The sequence below is a fragment of the Apis cerana genome, linkage group LG3 (genome assembly GCF_029169275.1).
Source record: "Apis cerana isolate GH-2021 linkage group LG3, AcerK_1.0, whole genome shotgun sequence".
NCBI classification, from domain to species: domain Eukaryota; kingdom Metazoa; phylum Arthropoda; class Insecta; order Hymenoptera; family Apidae; genus Apis; species Apis cerana.
In genome coordinates this window covers 12,961,486-12,974,229 of record NC_083854.1, presented here as the reverse complement: position 1 = coordinate 12,974,229, position 12,744 = coordinate 12,961,486, and the positions used below count along the sequence as shown (strand labels likewise).

Sequence of the window (12,744 nt, the reverse complement as noted above, 5' to 3'; positions counted from 1 at the left end):
AGTGTAAAGGGTATGGTATCGACCAGTCATTAACGTGGGAATAAGAAAAATGCGCGGAAGAAGTAGGCAATGCACCCACACAACGTGTAATTTCCGAACGATCCTTCGTCGCCATCTTCCCCCGGCTATAATTCTACCTCCCCGTTCTTTCCTTAATTAATGTCCACCGAGACGAGATTCCTTTGTACACGTGCTCGTCTCGCTCGTTGATCACGCGAATCTTCCCCGTAATTTTTACTCTTATATAGTTTAAATTGTCCGGTTTTGAAAAGTTTTCGAAATATTACACGTAATTAATTTTTTTAATCTATCTATATACGTTTCTTTTTCCTTTTTTCTACATCTTTAAACTTTGAACTGCCATTAAAAAAGTTGAATTCCCGCGAAATAACGAAGCGCTTCTCGAGTTTTAGTTTCTCGACTCTCGTGAATTTCCATCCAATTTACTCGGTTACCGCGTATCCTAAAAGTTATTCGTTGCAGGAGATACGTCAGGAGCGGGCGGTTCTCGGATATTTCCCTTTGAGAGTACAATCGAATTAAGGAAATCTTCGGGAGAAGCGAAGGGGAGCCGAATCCCGTTACCTTTCCAAATCGGTTATATCATACTTTCCGCCGTCGAATCGATAGTACGAAAAAGCAGAGAGAAAGAAATTGCAGTAGCAAGGTGGAAGGAAGAAAAGAGGAAAAATGGTTATTTTCGTAGGAAACTGGGCGATCGTGAAGTGAGCCCGCGTTACGAGGATCGGCCACGTGGATACCTGCTTTTAAGGCTCGTGTACGCAAGCAGCTACTACTCCACTCCCACTACCTGCTTATTTCTACTTCCCACCCTGTCCACTTTTATCCGCCGTCTCTTTCTTCCCCTGCACCCTGCTAACACACTCTTCTCCATCTCCCAACCCGACCAATTGCGGTGTAGCTTACCTCTACCTCGTGTCTGCGTTCTCTGTCTCTTGTCGGTTAGTGTCTCACGAGTGATCCGGTAGCGTGGATGCTGTGCCGATCGCGCTCCACGCTTCGCGGCCGGCCGACCGAAAAAGCCACGCGATACCGATTCTCGATCGAGAAAGAAGACGAGCGCTACTTTTCTTTTCTTCTTTTCTTTTCCCTTTCGTTTCACAACCGCTACTAGTGAAAGCGTTCGAAAGCACGTGGTGCGTTGGAGAATTTGAAGTGTTTCTTTTTTTTAAATATTGCTGTTTTCTCGTGTTGAAAATTGAAAATTATTCATATTCTTCCGGAAGAGAAATAGCTAGCCGATTCGTCGTGTCTCGTCTATCGTCGACTGGTGATCTGTTACTGCGGATGCTGCAACAGTTTCCCGAGTGTTATGAGTATTTTCGCGCCAGCGAGTAACCAGACCATGTCAGAGATCCAGAAACCAGAAATGTCTATTTCTATCGAAATCTCGGTGAAGAATCCAGGGAAATCCGGTGAAATCTAGAGGCGAGTACATCGTTGCAATAAAGTCCAGGAATAGAGAAAGGAAAAAGAATGGATCCTTTTAATAGTGAAAAACGGAGATGTTCCATTCATAAGAATCGATCAAGTTTCGCGAGGAAAAATAGGTTGGAGAAGTGATCGAAAAACGCGAGAGTTGAAACCGGCGATACGTAATATATATAACGGCGGAGGGGAAGGTAGCGAGGGTGTAAAGGATACTTTGAAAACGATACCGACGATCAATCATCCCGTTTTCTCGAGGCGACCATCGGAGACACCTCTCTATTCGATCTCTCCGCGAGAGGAACTCTCGTTCAAGGGTCCACGGTTTCAGTGTCCCGGAACAAAGAGAGGTTATTGCTGCGAAAGAGGAAGAGAAAGAGAGAGAGAAAGAGAGAGAGGGAAGGAAAACGTCCGAGAATCTCCTTAAGAAGGTTTATAAATAGGCATGGCCGGTCGAAGCGATATTTTCGCTCTCTCGGTGAAGCGACAATGAATTGGTCACGACCACTGTGACGATAAATGCCCTTCGTGGCTACTCTTTAACGAGATTCGCTCGTTGCGACCAAATTTATTCATTCTCGCACGACACGTACGTCGTGGGAATACGTAGGTTCAAATTTTTGCTATAGTTCGAGGCGATTTTCCGTTTTTCTTTCCCCTCGAACAGATTGTTTTGACAGTGCAGGGGAGAGATTATTAAATTCTTCTTTTCATTCGCGAGTGTTATACAACAACGGTGATTCAACAATGCTTACCGAGGATGCCGACCGAAATAGACTTTGATACTTGATAAATATGTTGCTGTCCATCGTCGCGATAATCGGATAATGGGAAGAAGAAAAAGTTTCAACAGTGTATCCAACAAATGTATTTACGATCCCTTCCTTCGATAAAAGGTAAAGTTTATTTCAATTTCGAAAGGGACGAGTTTTATTTCTCTTTCGAGACCGTTTCCTCGCCACGGTGCGACGTTGAAACGTAGCGTAACGCCACCGTGCGAACGAACTGCGAATCGACGCGATAACGCGAAGTTTAACGCTCAACGAAACTCACCGTTTTTGCCTCGTTCGACCTTAGATCCGGCAACGAGGTCCGACCGTCAACAAACTCGTGCGACGCTCCGCTCGTACGATTTTAATCCCGCTCGTAATAGAAATAATTAGCGTGGTCGAGACTGTAATTTCAATTTAAATCTCTATGATGCGATCCAACAACTGCGATGCAAGGAGGAATATTATACGCAAAAACTTGCTCTTCCAATTTATTCTTTTCCTTGGATATTTCCTTAACCTCGAAAATTTTTTCTTTTTCTTCTTCTTCTTCTTCCAAGTTCAACATCTTGGACGGATATTTCTCTGACGTTTCGCGAAAGTTATTGCTACGATTTTTTTTTTCTAGATTAGAACCGGATAGCGATGGTAAACACACGTCGATGAAGAAATCGACGGCTTCTCGTATCTCGTCGTTTCGAGCCGCCTCTTAAAATGAACGTAAAATAAATTACATAACAACAGTGTGTCGCGGAGGCCGTTCCGTCCGTGTGCACGTTAATATGCGTGTTCCATGCTTCTCGAAGGACTCGCATACCTGTCGCACTTGTATGACCTTACGTAAGTGATCCTACTTCCGTCGTTCCGAGGATTTAACCGAGCCGCTGCATACAAGAATTTTTCTTTTCTTTTCTCTCGTCCTTTCTTTCCTTCATCGAAATATCATCGAAACGAGAATTCATCGACGTTTTACATCGGGAGAGGGGGGGAAAGATAACATCGTTACATACATAAAACAAAACTTCGACTCGGTTACGTTTTCTCTTCTTTTCCTCTTTCGTTGCAAGAAGGACGGCCTTCGGGGATCCCGGTCGCCCGATTCAAACGGTTCCACCGCTTCCGGTATTCCTCGGCAGAGGGACACAGCGCGTTTCGAGCTCTCTCTGAAAAACGGTCACGTTCATTTAGATCAGCTCTTTCGAAACGATTCCATTGTATCGCGTGTACATAACACGGCTCGAATACGATACGATATTTCTCGTACGACTATTTCCTACGATTTCACGATATTGTGCGAGCACAATGAGACGGATTTTAAAAGAAAAGATGCGTCGTTTCGCGTGTGAATGCTTTCTTCCTCGAGGAGAAGATTTACGTGCGATAACTACCGCGCGTGTAAACGTATTCGGTTTGTTGGACGAAAAGGAATTCCGTGGAGGTGGAAGAGCATACTCGGCGCATCGAAAACGAAGAAGAAAGGGAAAAAGACTCGTCGCGGGGAATAAAGAAAGGGAGGGGAAGGGGGAACGAATTGAAGCGAAATTTAACGAGTTCGGGGAGGAGGGGAGACGAAAGGGCGAAGGTTAAACGTTGTTTCCCCGCGTTTTCATTCCGGGGTCGGGATATAGGCGCGACGCAATTTCATTGAAATTTGTTGGGCAGGTCGGTTGCAAATTTTTCGCGAGAAACGAAGCTCGGGCGCAATTAGTCAGACTCATGGCTCATCGACTCCCGGTATTTTACACACGTGTGCACGTACGCGGAATTGCAGCGTGCACCGATGCATGATCTCTCTCTCTCCCTCTCTCTTCCCCCTCTCCCTGTGTTTTCAACAACCGCTGCATTCGTGTTACCAACGAATTACTATCTCGTTAACACGGTATGTACACGCTGTTCGCCGCCCTGTCCTTCCACCTGTTATACGCCATATTGTTTGCCGAAACCTGGAAAAATATATATATATATATATATCGTACGAGAATTACCGCTATCCGGTTGAAAATATCGCTTTAATATCGTGAACAACGTGGAAACGACCCCTCCCAATTAATTATCGCTTTTTGCGAGTCGTGAAAATCTCTTCTTTTCTAAAATTAGCTTGCTGAAAGCAAAATAACGAGTAAACGTGGAGCCTCGTTAAAAAGTGGAACGAAAACTAATAAGATTTCGAGGGAGAAAAGGAGGGGGAGACGATAGGGGGTTGCAGGATGTCTGCAGTGTACGTTGAGCAGCGTTGGTGATATTGTAAAAAAAAGAGAGAGAGAAGAAAACTCGCGAGGTAACAATGCTCGCGCGCGTGCTTTTTACGTGCATTGTTGTTGACACGCGTTGAAAGCGCGGTAGGAAAAATGCGGTGACGTCGTTGACGAATGAGGAAGAAAGGCTGGGAGCCCTTGTGTGACGGGAAAACGCGAACGAGGGAAAGGGAGGGGGAAGAGAGAGAGAGAGAGACACGCTTTGCTCCTCCCACCGTCGAACGCGTACGAGGCGTTTTAAACGCGAAAAACTGAAAGCGAGATAAAACGAAACGTTGCAACGTTGTTTCGCACCTCTATTCGTGTCTCACTCGTTGATGATCACTCGTCGTATTTCGATAACTTTGACGGAAGCTTTTTCTTTCTCTCTCTCTCTTATCGGTTACGCAGACGTAATAAAGCGGGTAAGCTACGATCTCTACACCGTTCGCTACTTAAAACGAATCTTTGACCGCGGCGGTGTTCTTAAATGGCGTTAATTAAAAGTTGCGCGTATAAGCGATGGGCAAAATTTAATAGTTTCCTTTCATAAGTTAATTCGATCATTTGTCAAAACGGGAATAATAATCGGGAATAATCGTGGTGCCAAACGGTCTTATAGACGAGAATAAATTAATTTTAATAAATAAATTAAAGTAAGTTTATTCTGTATAGATATTTACCTGATTCTGGATAATTAGCTTTGAGTGGAAGAAAAAAAAGTATAATAAAAATAAAAAGTGATTTTCTTCGTGAACGATAATTCATCGTATTATAAATCTGTCCAGCATCGACGGGTAAAATTTAATAGTTACTCGGATAATTTATCGTTCAAAACGTAATAATAATTGCGAAAATAATCATGATGCCAAGATTATCGATGGATCGATTATAACAGTTATAAATGTTGTTCGAGCATTTTAATAAGTAATTACACGAACTAACTTTATTCGAAATTTTTCGCTACTTATTTTTTTCAATTTTTAATGTCCAACACTGTCACGCGCGCATAACATAACCTCGAATACGTATTTGCGTTATTCGTACGATATATACGAGATCTCGCTATATACGCCACAACACTGTATTCGTTTCGTCGCTCTTAACGATCCAGCCAATCAATCGAGATTCCGCATAATCGTTCACCACGTTGCATATGCATCTGCCCATTTTCGATCCCGTTATACTCCTCGTCCTTCCTTTCTTCCCTCTCTCTCTCTCTCTCGCAATTTTTCTCGCAATTTTATTGGGCGCGCGATGAAATTCACACGAGAAACCGGGAACGGGAGAGAAAGAGAAAGAGAGAAAAAAAATTTCTCCGTCGGTAAGCCAGTTCGTAAAGGTTCTTAATACGAGCCATTAAGGTGACAAATTCGTGGAATCAATAATAATTCTTTATCTCTGGCGTGAGAGAGAGAGAAGGAGAGATAAAGAAGGAGAGAAAGGAAGAGAAAAAGGATAATAAAAGGATACTTTTATAGCTCTTCTCAGATACGCTGCCATACACTCGCGCATTATATTTGAAAATTGAAGTGAAAGTCAAGAAGAAGAATTGCGTCAACTAAGAAAATTCATTGTCTCGTTGGGACTCGGACACGAAATTACGATCGTATAAAATTATGTACGCGATAATATAATTGTACGTAACAATACGATATTTATGAAAGAACTTTTTAATCAACATGATTCCCAACTTGAAAAGTGTTGTAATTAACATGACATTTTCAATCGTTATTACAATGGCACGCAGGCTTGTGAGATTGTCACCGAAGGAAACGAAAAATCAAGAAAAAAAGAGAAGAATTTTTTTCTTTTCCTTTTTCCCTAGAAAATTTAAACAACGCGATGGAAAAATATATCTCGCGAAAGAAGTTTCTCGTTAATGGAAATGTGAAAGTTTAATCCGCGAGAAACGCATTCGATATGATTCAACGACCAATTGCGTAATTCCGTTGTGCGAACAATCGTGCGGCCGCTTACGGGTATGCGTTTGCATATCTGGCAGGGATCGAGCTGTTTCGGCGTATGCGTGCGGCCGCAGCACATCGACGTCAAGATCCAACGATCCGTGCGAACCGTGTTGGCCAAACGAATAATTATAACTTCGTTAATCCGTCCCGATTTCTGCATACCGTTCGAAAAAATAAATAAATAAATACAAAAAGAAAATAGAGAGGAGACCATTAAAAATTTTAAAATAAAACATCGAGTAACGTTTAAATTGATGTCAAGAGACTAGTCCAATTCGAAAAAGAGGAAAACGTTGTCGAGAAGCTTACAGTTTACACAAATGTATAAAATACGGGCGGAATGATTTTGCGATTCACTTCCGAGAAGCGAGTGGAACGCTTCGTATATCCGCAAGGTTTCTCTCCGCGATCTTTTCTCTATCTTCGACCAAGGTGAATCGAATTCGCCTAAGCATTTGCGCTGCCTCGTCCGAAGTAAAACTCGATGAAGTAACGCGAGCTGCTCAAAGAGGGACCCGACCGAGCCCAAGGCGATTATTAACCGCCGCTCGATATTTCTCCTCTCTCTCTCTCTCTCTCTCTCTCTCTCTCTCTCTCTCTCTCTCTCTCTCTCTCTCTCTCTCTTTTTCACCCATTTTTCGCGCAGATTACGCAGATCACCGTTATGCACATTCCGTGAATTCTCGCACGCAGTGGTTCGAATAATGTATATTTAACTGGACAAAATTTCATTTTCAAAAAAATGTAAAAAAAATAATTGTCCCGATGTAATGTATGTAACAGGCATACATTAAAATTTTAAATCCTCTTTTTAAAGGTTTAAAAGACTAAACGAAATATAAGCAGACAGAGAACTAATCGATCGGTCACATTATAAATTTTTAAATCGTTATAAATTATCGATAATTTATTTTTTCTTGTAAATTATTTAACTTTAAGTTAAATAATTATTTCGTGTTAGAAATTCGCGCGATGTAATGATTTGTCGATGATTTTTTAAGAAATGTACGAGAAATAGAAACTTGCTACTTTTTTCTTATTATTTGATTCGCAAGACTTTGCAAAACTATATTAAAGTTAATTTTAACGATTGCTGTTTAATTTAGCCATTGATATTTATGGATTAATTTTAAGCTATCTTATATTAACTAACTTTAGTCAATAATTTTTTTTTCTTTCTTTGCTTTTTTCAATTTTCACTTTTATCACTTTTATCACTATTTAGACCCATATCTATCGGATAATTCCTCTTTAAAATACCATTTCTCAATTTACAGTACGTTTCAAATTCGAAAGCTAATTTATCTGCACGAAAATATTTCGCTTAAAGTTAAGATTATTTCTACTAAAAATCGTAAACATTTATGTATTTATACATTTTTTACAATATTTAGCCATATTTTTATATTATACACATTTTTGCGACGAAATAGTAAATAAAAAGCATTTTTTAAAAATTAAATCTCCATATAAGCTCAAAAAAATAATTTCGTTAACTCTTATTATTCGAATTTATTGTGGATCGTTATTGAAGACGTCTTCCCTCTGCTTCTCGCGGATAATCGATTTGCTAACCGAATTGAATCGACACGAATGGCACGATCGTATCTTCTTCCTTCGCTTCGTTGAAAGGAAATATATAAATGTTTCTTTTCGAAGAAACGTTACGATATGCTGTAACGAAATTACGATTAACCGCGTATGACAGTGACACCTGCGGTTATAATCACCTCGGAAAAATTATCTGTGAGAAATTCGATGCCCGGCGCGAGTTTCGCAAGCGTTGTCATAATCAATGAAATACAATCGTTGAAATCGTGGAAACATAAACAACCGCACCGTTGTTGTTTACTTTTGCATAACTACAGCCCGTGATAACGATAAATCGGAAAAGGATTACTTGGTAGCGTACGTTATTGCAAACGTTAAAAATGTTCAAACGGAGACGACGACGACGTCGTTAAATAGGTTAGGCTCGCTAGAAATCCCCTCGAATGCAACTCGCGTGAAATCGCCTGGCAGAGACTTCAGGAAGACTCAACCTGAATTCCAATTCGTTGCTAACTCGGCGGAACGAGTATCGTCCCAGCGTAATTACCGGTATCATCGTCCTCCGTTCGATCGAATTACGCGTTTCGAAAAATTTCGGCAACAAATATCTCAAAATCGAGTTTTTTTTCCTTCATCATACGCGAAAACCACGATCGTAGCATTTTTCTATTTTTTTTTTTAACGAATCGAGCGAGTTTGGTATTTTGGAAAGGAAGGAGGAGGGGAAGAAGGAACCGGGCGGTTGTTCTTCCCTTTTTCCACTTCCTACTCTCACGACGATTATGAAACAAGGTCTGTGTAAGAGCGCGATCTGAAAAAGCACATGGCCCGTGACAAGAAAAGCCAGTCTATATCCGACAGATAAATGCGATGACTGTTTAACACCGAGGAAAGTCCCGAAGGCACGAGCCATCTCTAAAAATAATCGGGTCTATCGGCTTCTTCTTCTTCTTCCCCGTGCCACGGGGAACCACGAGATCAAGGGTACGCGTCCCTCCTACAACGTCGCCCGACTTTATCTCCCATTTATGGAGAGAAGTAAAGGATGAGGGATTAGTCGTTCGTACTCGGATTTTATAAGATTGCGCGCGCGATTGTTAGATCAAGATATTCCGGAAGAAATACCTCTGAAGGATATACAATCGGGAAATCAAAGAAGAATAAATTATTAAAGCGAATCTCTTTATCGAGAAGAATTCTTATGCGTGCCCGAAATACGAAGAAATTTGTTGATTATTCTTTCTAAGAACGAATCTCGAGCCTTCGCGTATCACGACAAAAAATCGGTGGTATGGTTAATCGTGGCTTATGGTTTCTTCCTTCGCTCAATTTTTTTGCCAAAACGTACTTCTTCGTTGCCATACAACGATATTACTTGTATATGCTATATAGAAAGAGAAATGTTTGATATACGCGTCTCAAACAATAGAGCTATATACCGCATAACGTAAATGTGATCAATCGTATACAAGCGTGGAGAGTATACTTGTCTCGTACAAGAGGCAAGAGGCCATCGTCGTATCGTTGAATTACGTTAAGAGTAGCTCTATTTCATTTCGCCAGACGTTTTCTCGTTCACAACGATTCGTCGCACGATTTAATCGCGTTAACCGGGCTACACTGTGAATCCGGCCTTTCATTGTGTTAACACTTAAGGATCGGCGATGTCGTTACACTTAATAAAACACAAAAGATCGCAATTTTAACGCAACACGTACACATAGAAAATCTACCATCTATACGAAATAGTATATATCGGATTGTTCGAAAAGTAATTTTGTTTTTTCGAGCTTCGAAACGAAACCAAGTCGTTTCATGTGATAATGAACAGTCGAATTCGATAAATTCAATTAATAAAATCGATCGTAGCAATTTCTCGAGTTGTTCGTCCGTTTGCTTCGATCGGCGCTTTTATTTAGTCTTCGATTAGTTTTCCAGAACGTGGCGTATCTTTAACGTCGAAATTATCGGAACAAAATTTTGAAAACAAATTTTAACACTGGTGTACTATTAATACATAAACTTCGCATAACTTTTTTCTTGTCTGAACAGTATTCTTACCTTTTCGGTAATAAGAAAGTAAAATATGTCGAAAATGCTTCTTTTCGTCTTCCATCTTTGTTCTCACACACGTAAAACGCAACAAACGCACAGATTCGAATGAATTTTTCTTATAAATAAATCGTTTAATACCAACTCACAAAATATACGATATCAATACGGTTTACAATGAAGTTGGCTGCATAAACGACTAGCGACACTCGTGTGAAAAAACGAAATTACTTTTCGAACAGAATGGTTTACAATGAAGTTGGCTGCATAAACGACTAGCGACACTCGTGTGAAAAAACGAAATTACTTTCTGAACAGAACGGTTTAAAATGAAATTGGCCGGATAAACGTTCGACTAGCGACGCTCGTGTGAAAAAACGAAATTACTTTCCGAGCAATATGGTTTATAATGAAGTTGGCTGCATAAATGTTCGACTAGCGACACTCGTGTGAAAAATCGAAATTACTTTCCGAACAGAACGGTTTACAATGAAGTTAGCCGGATAAACGTTCGACTAGCGACGCTCGTGTGAAAAAACGAAATTACTTTTCGAATAGAACGGTTTAAAATGAAGTTGGCCGGATAAACGTTCGACTAGCGACGCTCGTGTGAAAAAACGAAATTACTTTTCGAACAGAATGGTTTAAAATGAAGTTGGCCGGATAAACGTTTGACTCGTGAAAAACGAAATTACTTTCCGAACAATTCAATATATATATATATATATATATAAATTTGAAGGATGGGAGAAGGATGGAAAAAATTAGAATCGGAACGGGTTAGATAGGTAATAATCAAGTAATAGTGATCCGATCCGGAACGAGGAGACCTCGAAAGTGACGTGTACCTTTAGGCAATATCACGAGAAGAGAGATCGGCCGAAGGCATTAAACGCCTTGTCGGCGCCTGTTCAATATCTGTTGAAATCTCTCTCTCTGCTCCGGACCCCAAATTGAAAATGTTGCCTGTGCACGGACCGTGCAAAAAAATTCCGACCTTTGCACTTTTCATCTTAAACGACGCGTGTTATGGGATGTGTTATCGTTTAATTATTTGAAGAAACGCGAAAAATTTTGTTCCCATTTTACCAAGAATATTTTAATCAATTCGATCGCGAATTTTATTTTTAAATTATTATTCAATTTTATATATATATATATATATATATAATGAATTTAACGAATCGTTTCAAAATCAAATTCATCGATCGAATGTTATTACTTTTATTACATTAATAATTTAAATCATAATCGTAAACATATTTTAGTTTAATCTCTAGTGCTTTTACATTAACGAAACATTTATCGTTAAATAATTAATTAACATTGTGATTTAGATTTTTAATTTATTTAATTTATAAAAATTCTCTTATAATTTTTAATCATCTAGTTCCTTTAAGTTTAAATCATTAAATAAATTTTATGATAATTATTAAACTAAATTAATTGTTCCATGAACTTTATCAATTCTATTATCAGTTAATTTAATTTTTAAACTTTTAGGAATTTTTATTAGCAACTTTATCATTCTTTTACTCGACGTAATTCTACGTAATTCTCTCAATTTTATTAATTTTTCTGAATCTAATTAAAAATTCTCAAATTTCTATAGTTACAAATAAAAGCATGACCATTTATTTCATCTTTTACGTTAACAAATACCCTTGTCAGAACTTGTTTGAATTTGAATTTATCCATCAATTTATCCTCCTGATTAACAGTTACAATTTTGATGGAATCATAGATCGCCCTAGTTGAGCGAGAGCGATCGTGGGAACGCGGTACGTATCGATCGAAAGTGGAAAGTGATCTTTTAACCGTGCGACTTTTTAATCATCATCCTTGTTTGATTTTTCCATGCGCGAGAGAGGCACCATTTATCGTTACACCGAGGACATCTCTATTCCACTCGCGTCCTCCGTGAGACGCGCGCTCGACGAAAAAAGGAAAGGGGGGAGGGGGGGAGGAAGGGAAAGGGGGAAAAATGAAATGGTCTCTCTACGAGATTCGATTTCCGAAGCGGCAGTGCCGACGACACCGGTTCACGTCGGATATCAGATCTTCCTCCTCGGTTTCTTGCGCAATCGACTCCTCCGACTTTTGTCTCGTACACTCGCGCGACACGCACGCACCAACCTCGCCGAGGGTGTGCCGTTAAAGCCATACTCGAGATATGTAGCGAAAACGATCGGTATTTTCGCGACACGAGATCTTTTCTCTCTCTCTCTCTCTATATATATATATATATATACCCCTTTATTCATATAAATAAATATATAATTTTTATTATTAGTATAAATTTTATATAATAATATTAAATTAATAATTTATAAATATATATATATATTCAAAAAAAAAAAAAAAACTTAAATATTAATAATAAAATAACTATAAATTTAATTAAAATTTAATTATTTAAATTTATACTAATATTAAAAATTATGTATTGGAATATATGAATTTCTCTATTAGACAATAAAATTGCATTGTGCACAATTACGGTAGAAACATCTTTGAAAATGTTATATAAAATAAAGTTAAATTAAAGTACAAGTTAACTATTGTTAAGGAGAGAATTGATAAAAATATTCGATATCTTTCGTGATAAAATTTAATAACTAAAATATCATTCCAATTTAATAAAATAAATGAATTAAAAGGAACATAATAAAATTTAATAAATAAAAACGTACAAGTTAACTATTGTTAAGAAGAGAA

The 12,744-nt window shown here is 39.0% G+C and overlaps 1 protein-coding gene across 7 annotated transcripts in view; it reads left to right on the top strand.

Annotated features, from left to right (window-relative positions):
- The window catches only part of LOC108001070 (protein sickie), a 144,796-nt gene that overhangs the window by 38,563 nt on the left and 93,489 nt on the right, over positions 1 to 12,744 (top strand). Inside the window, exon 1 of one of the 7 annotated variants that reach the window (XM_028668353.2) lies at positions 1,504 to 2,345. The exons of the other annotated variants lie outside the window; for them this stretch is intronic. The gene's annotated coding sequence lies outside the window, so the exon portion shown is untranslated. Of the gene's footprint in view, positions 1 to 1,503; positions 2,346 to 12,744 lie in introns of those variants that run through there. 7 annotated transcript variants of the gene reach the window in all.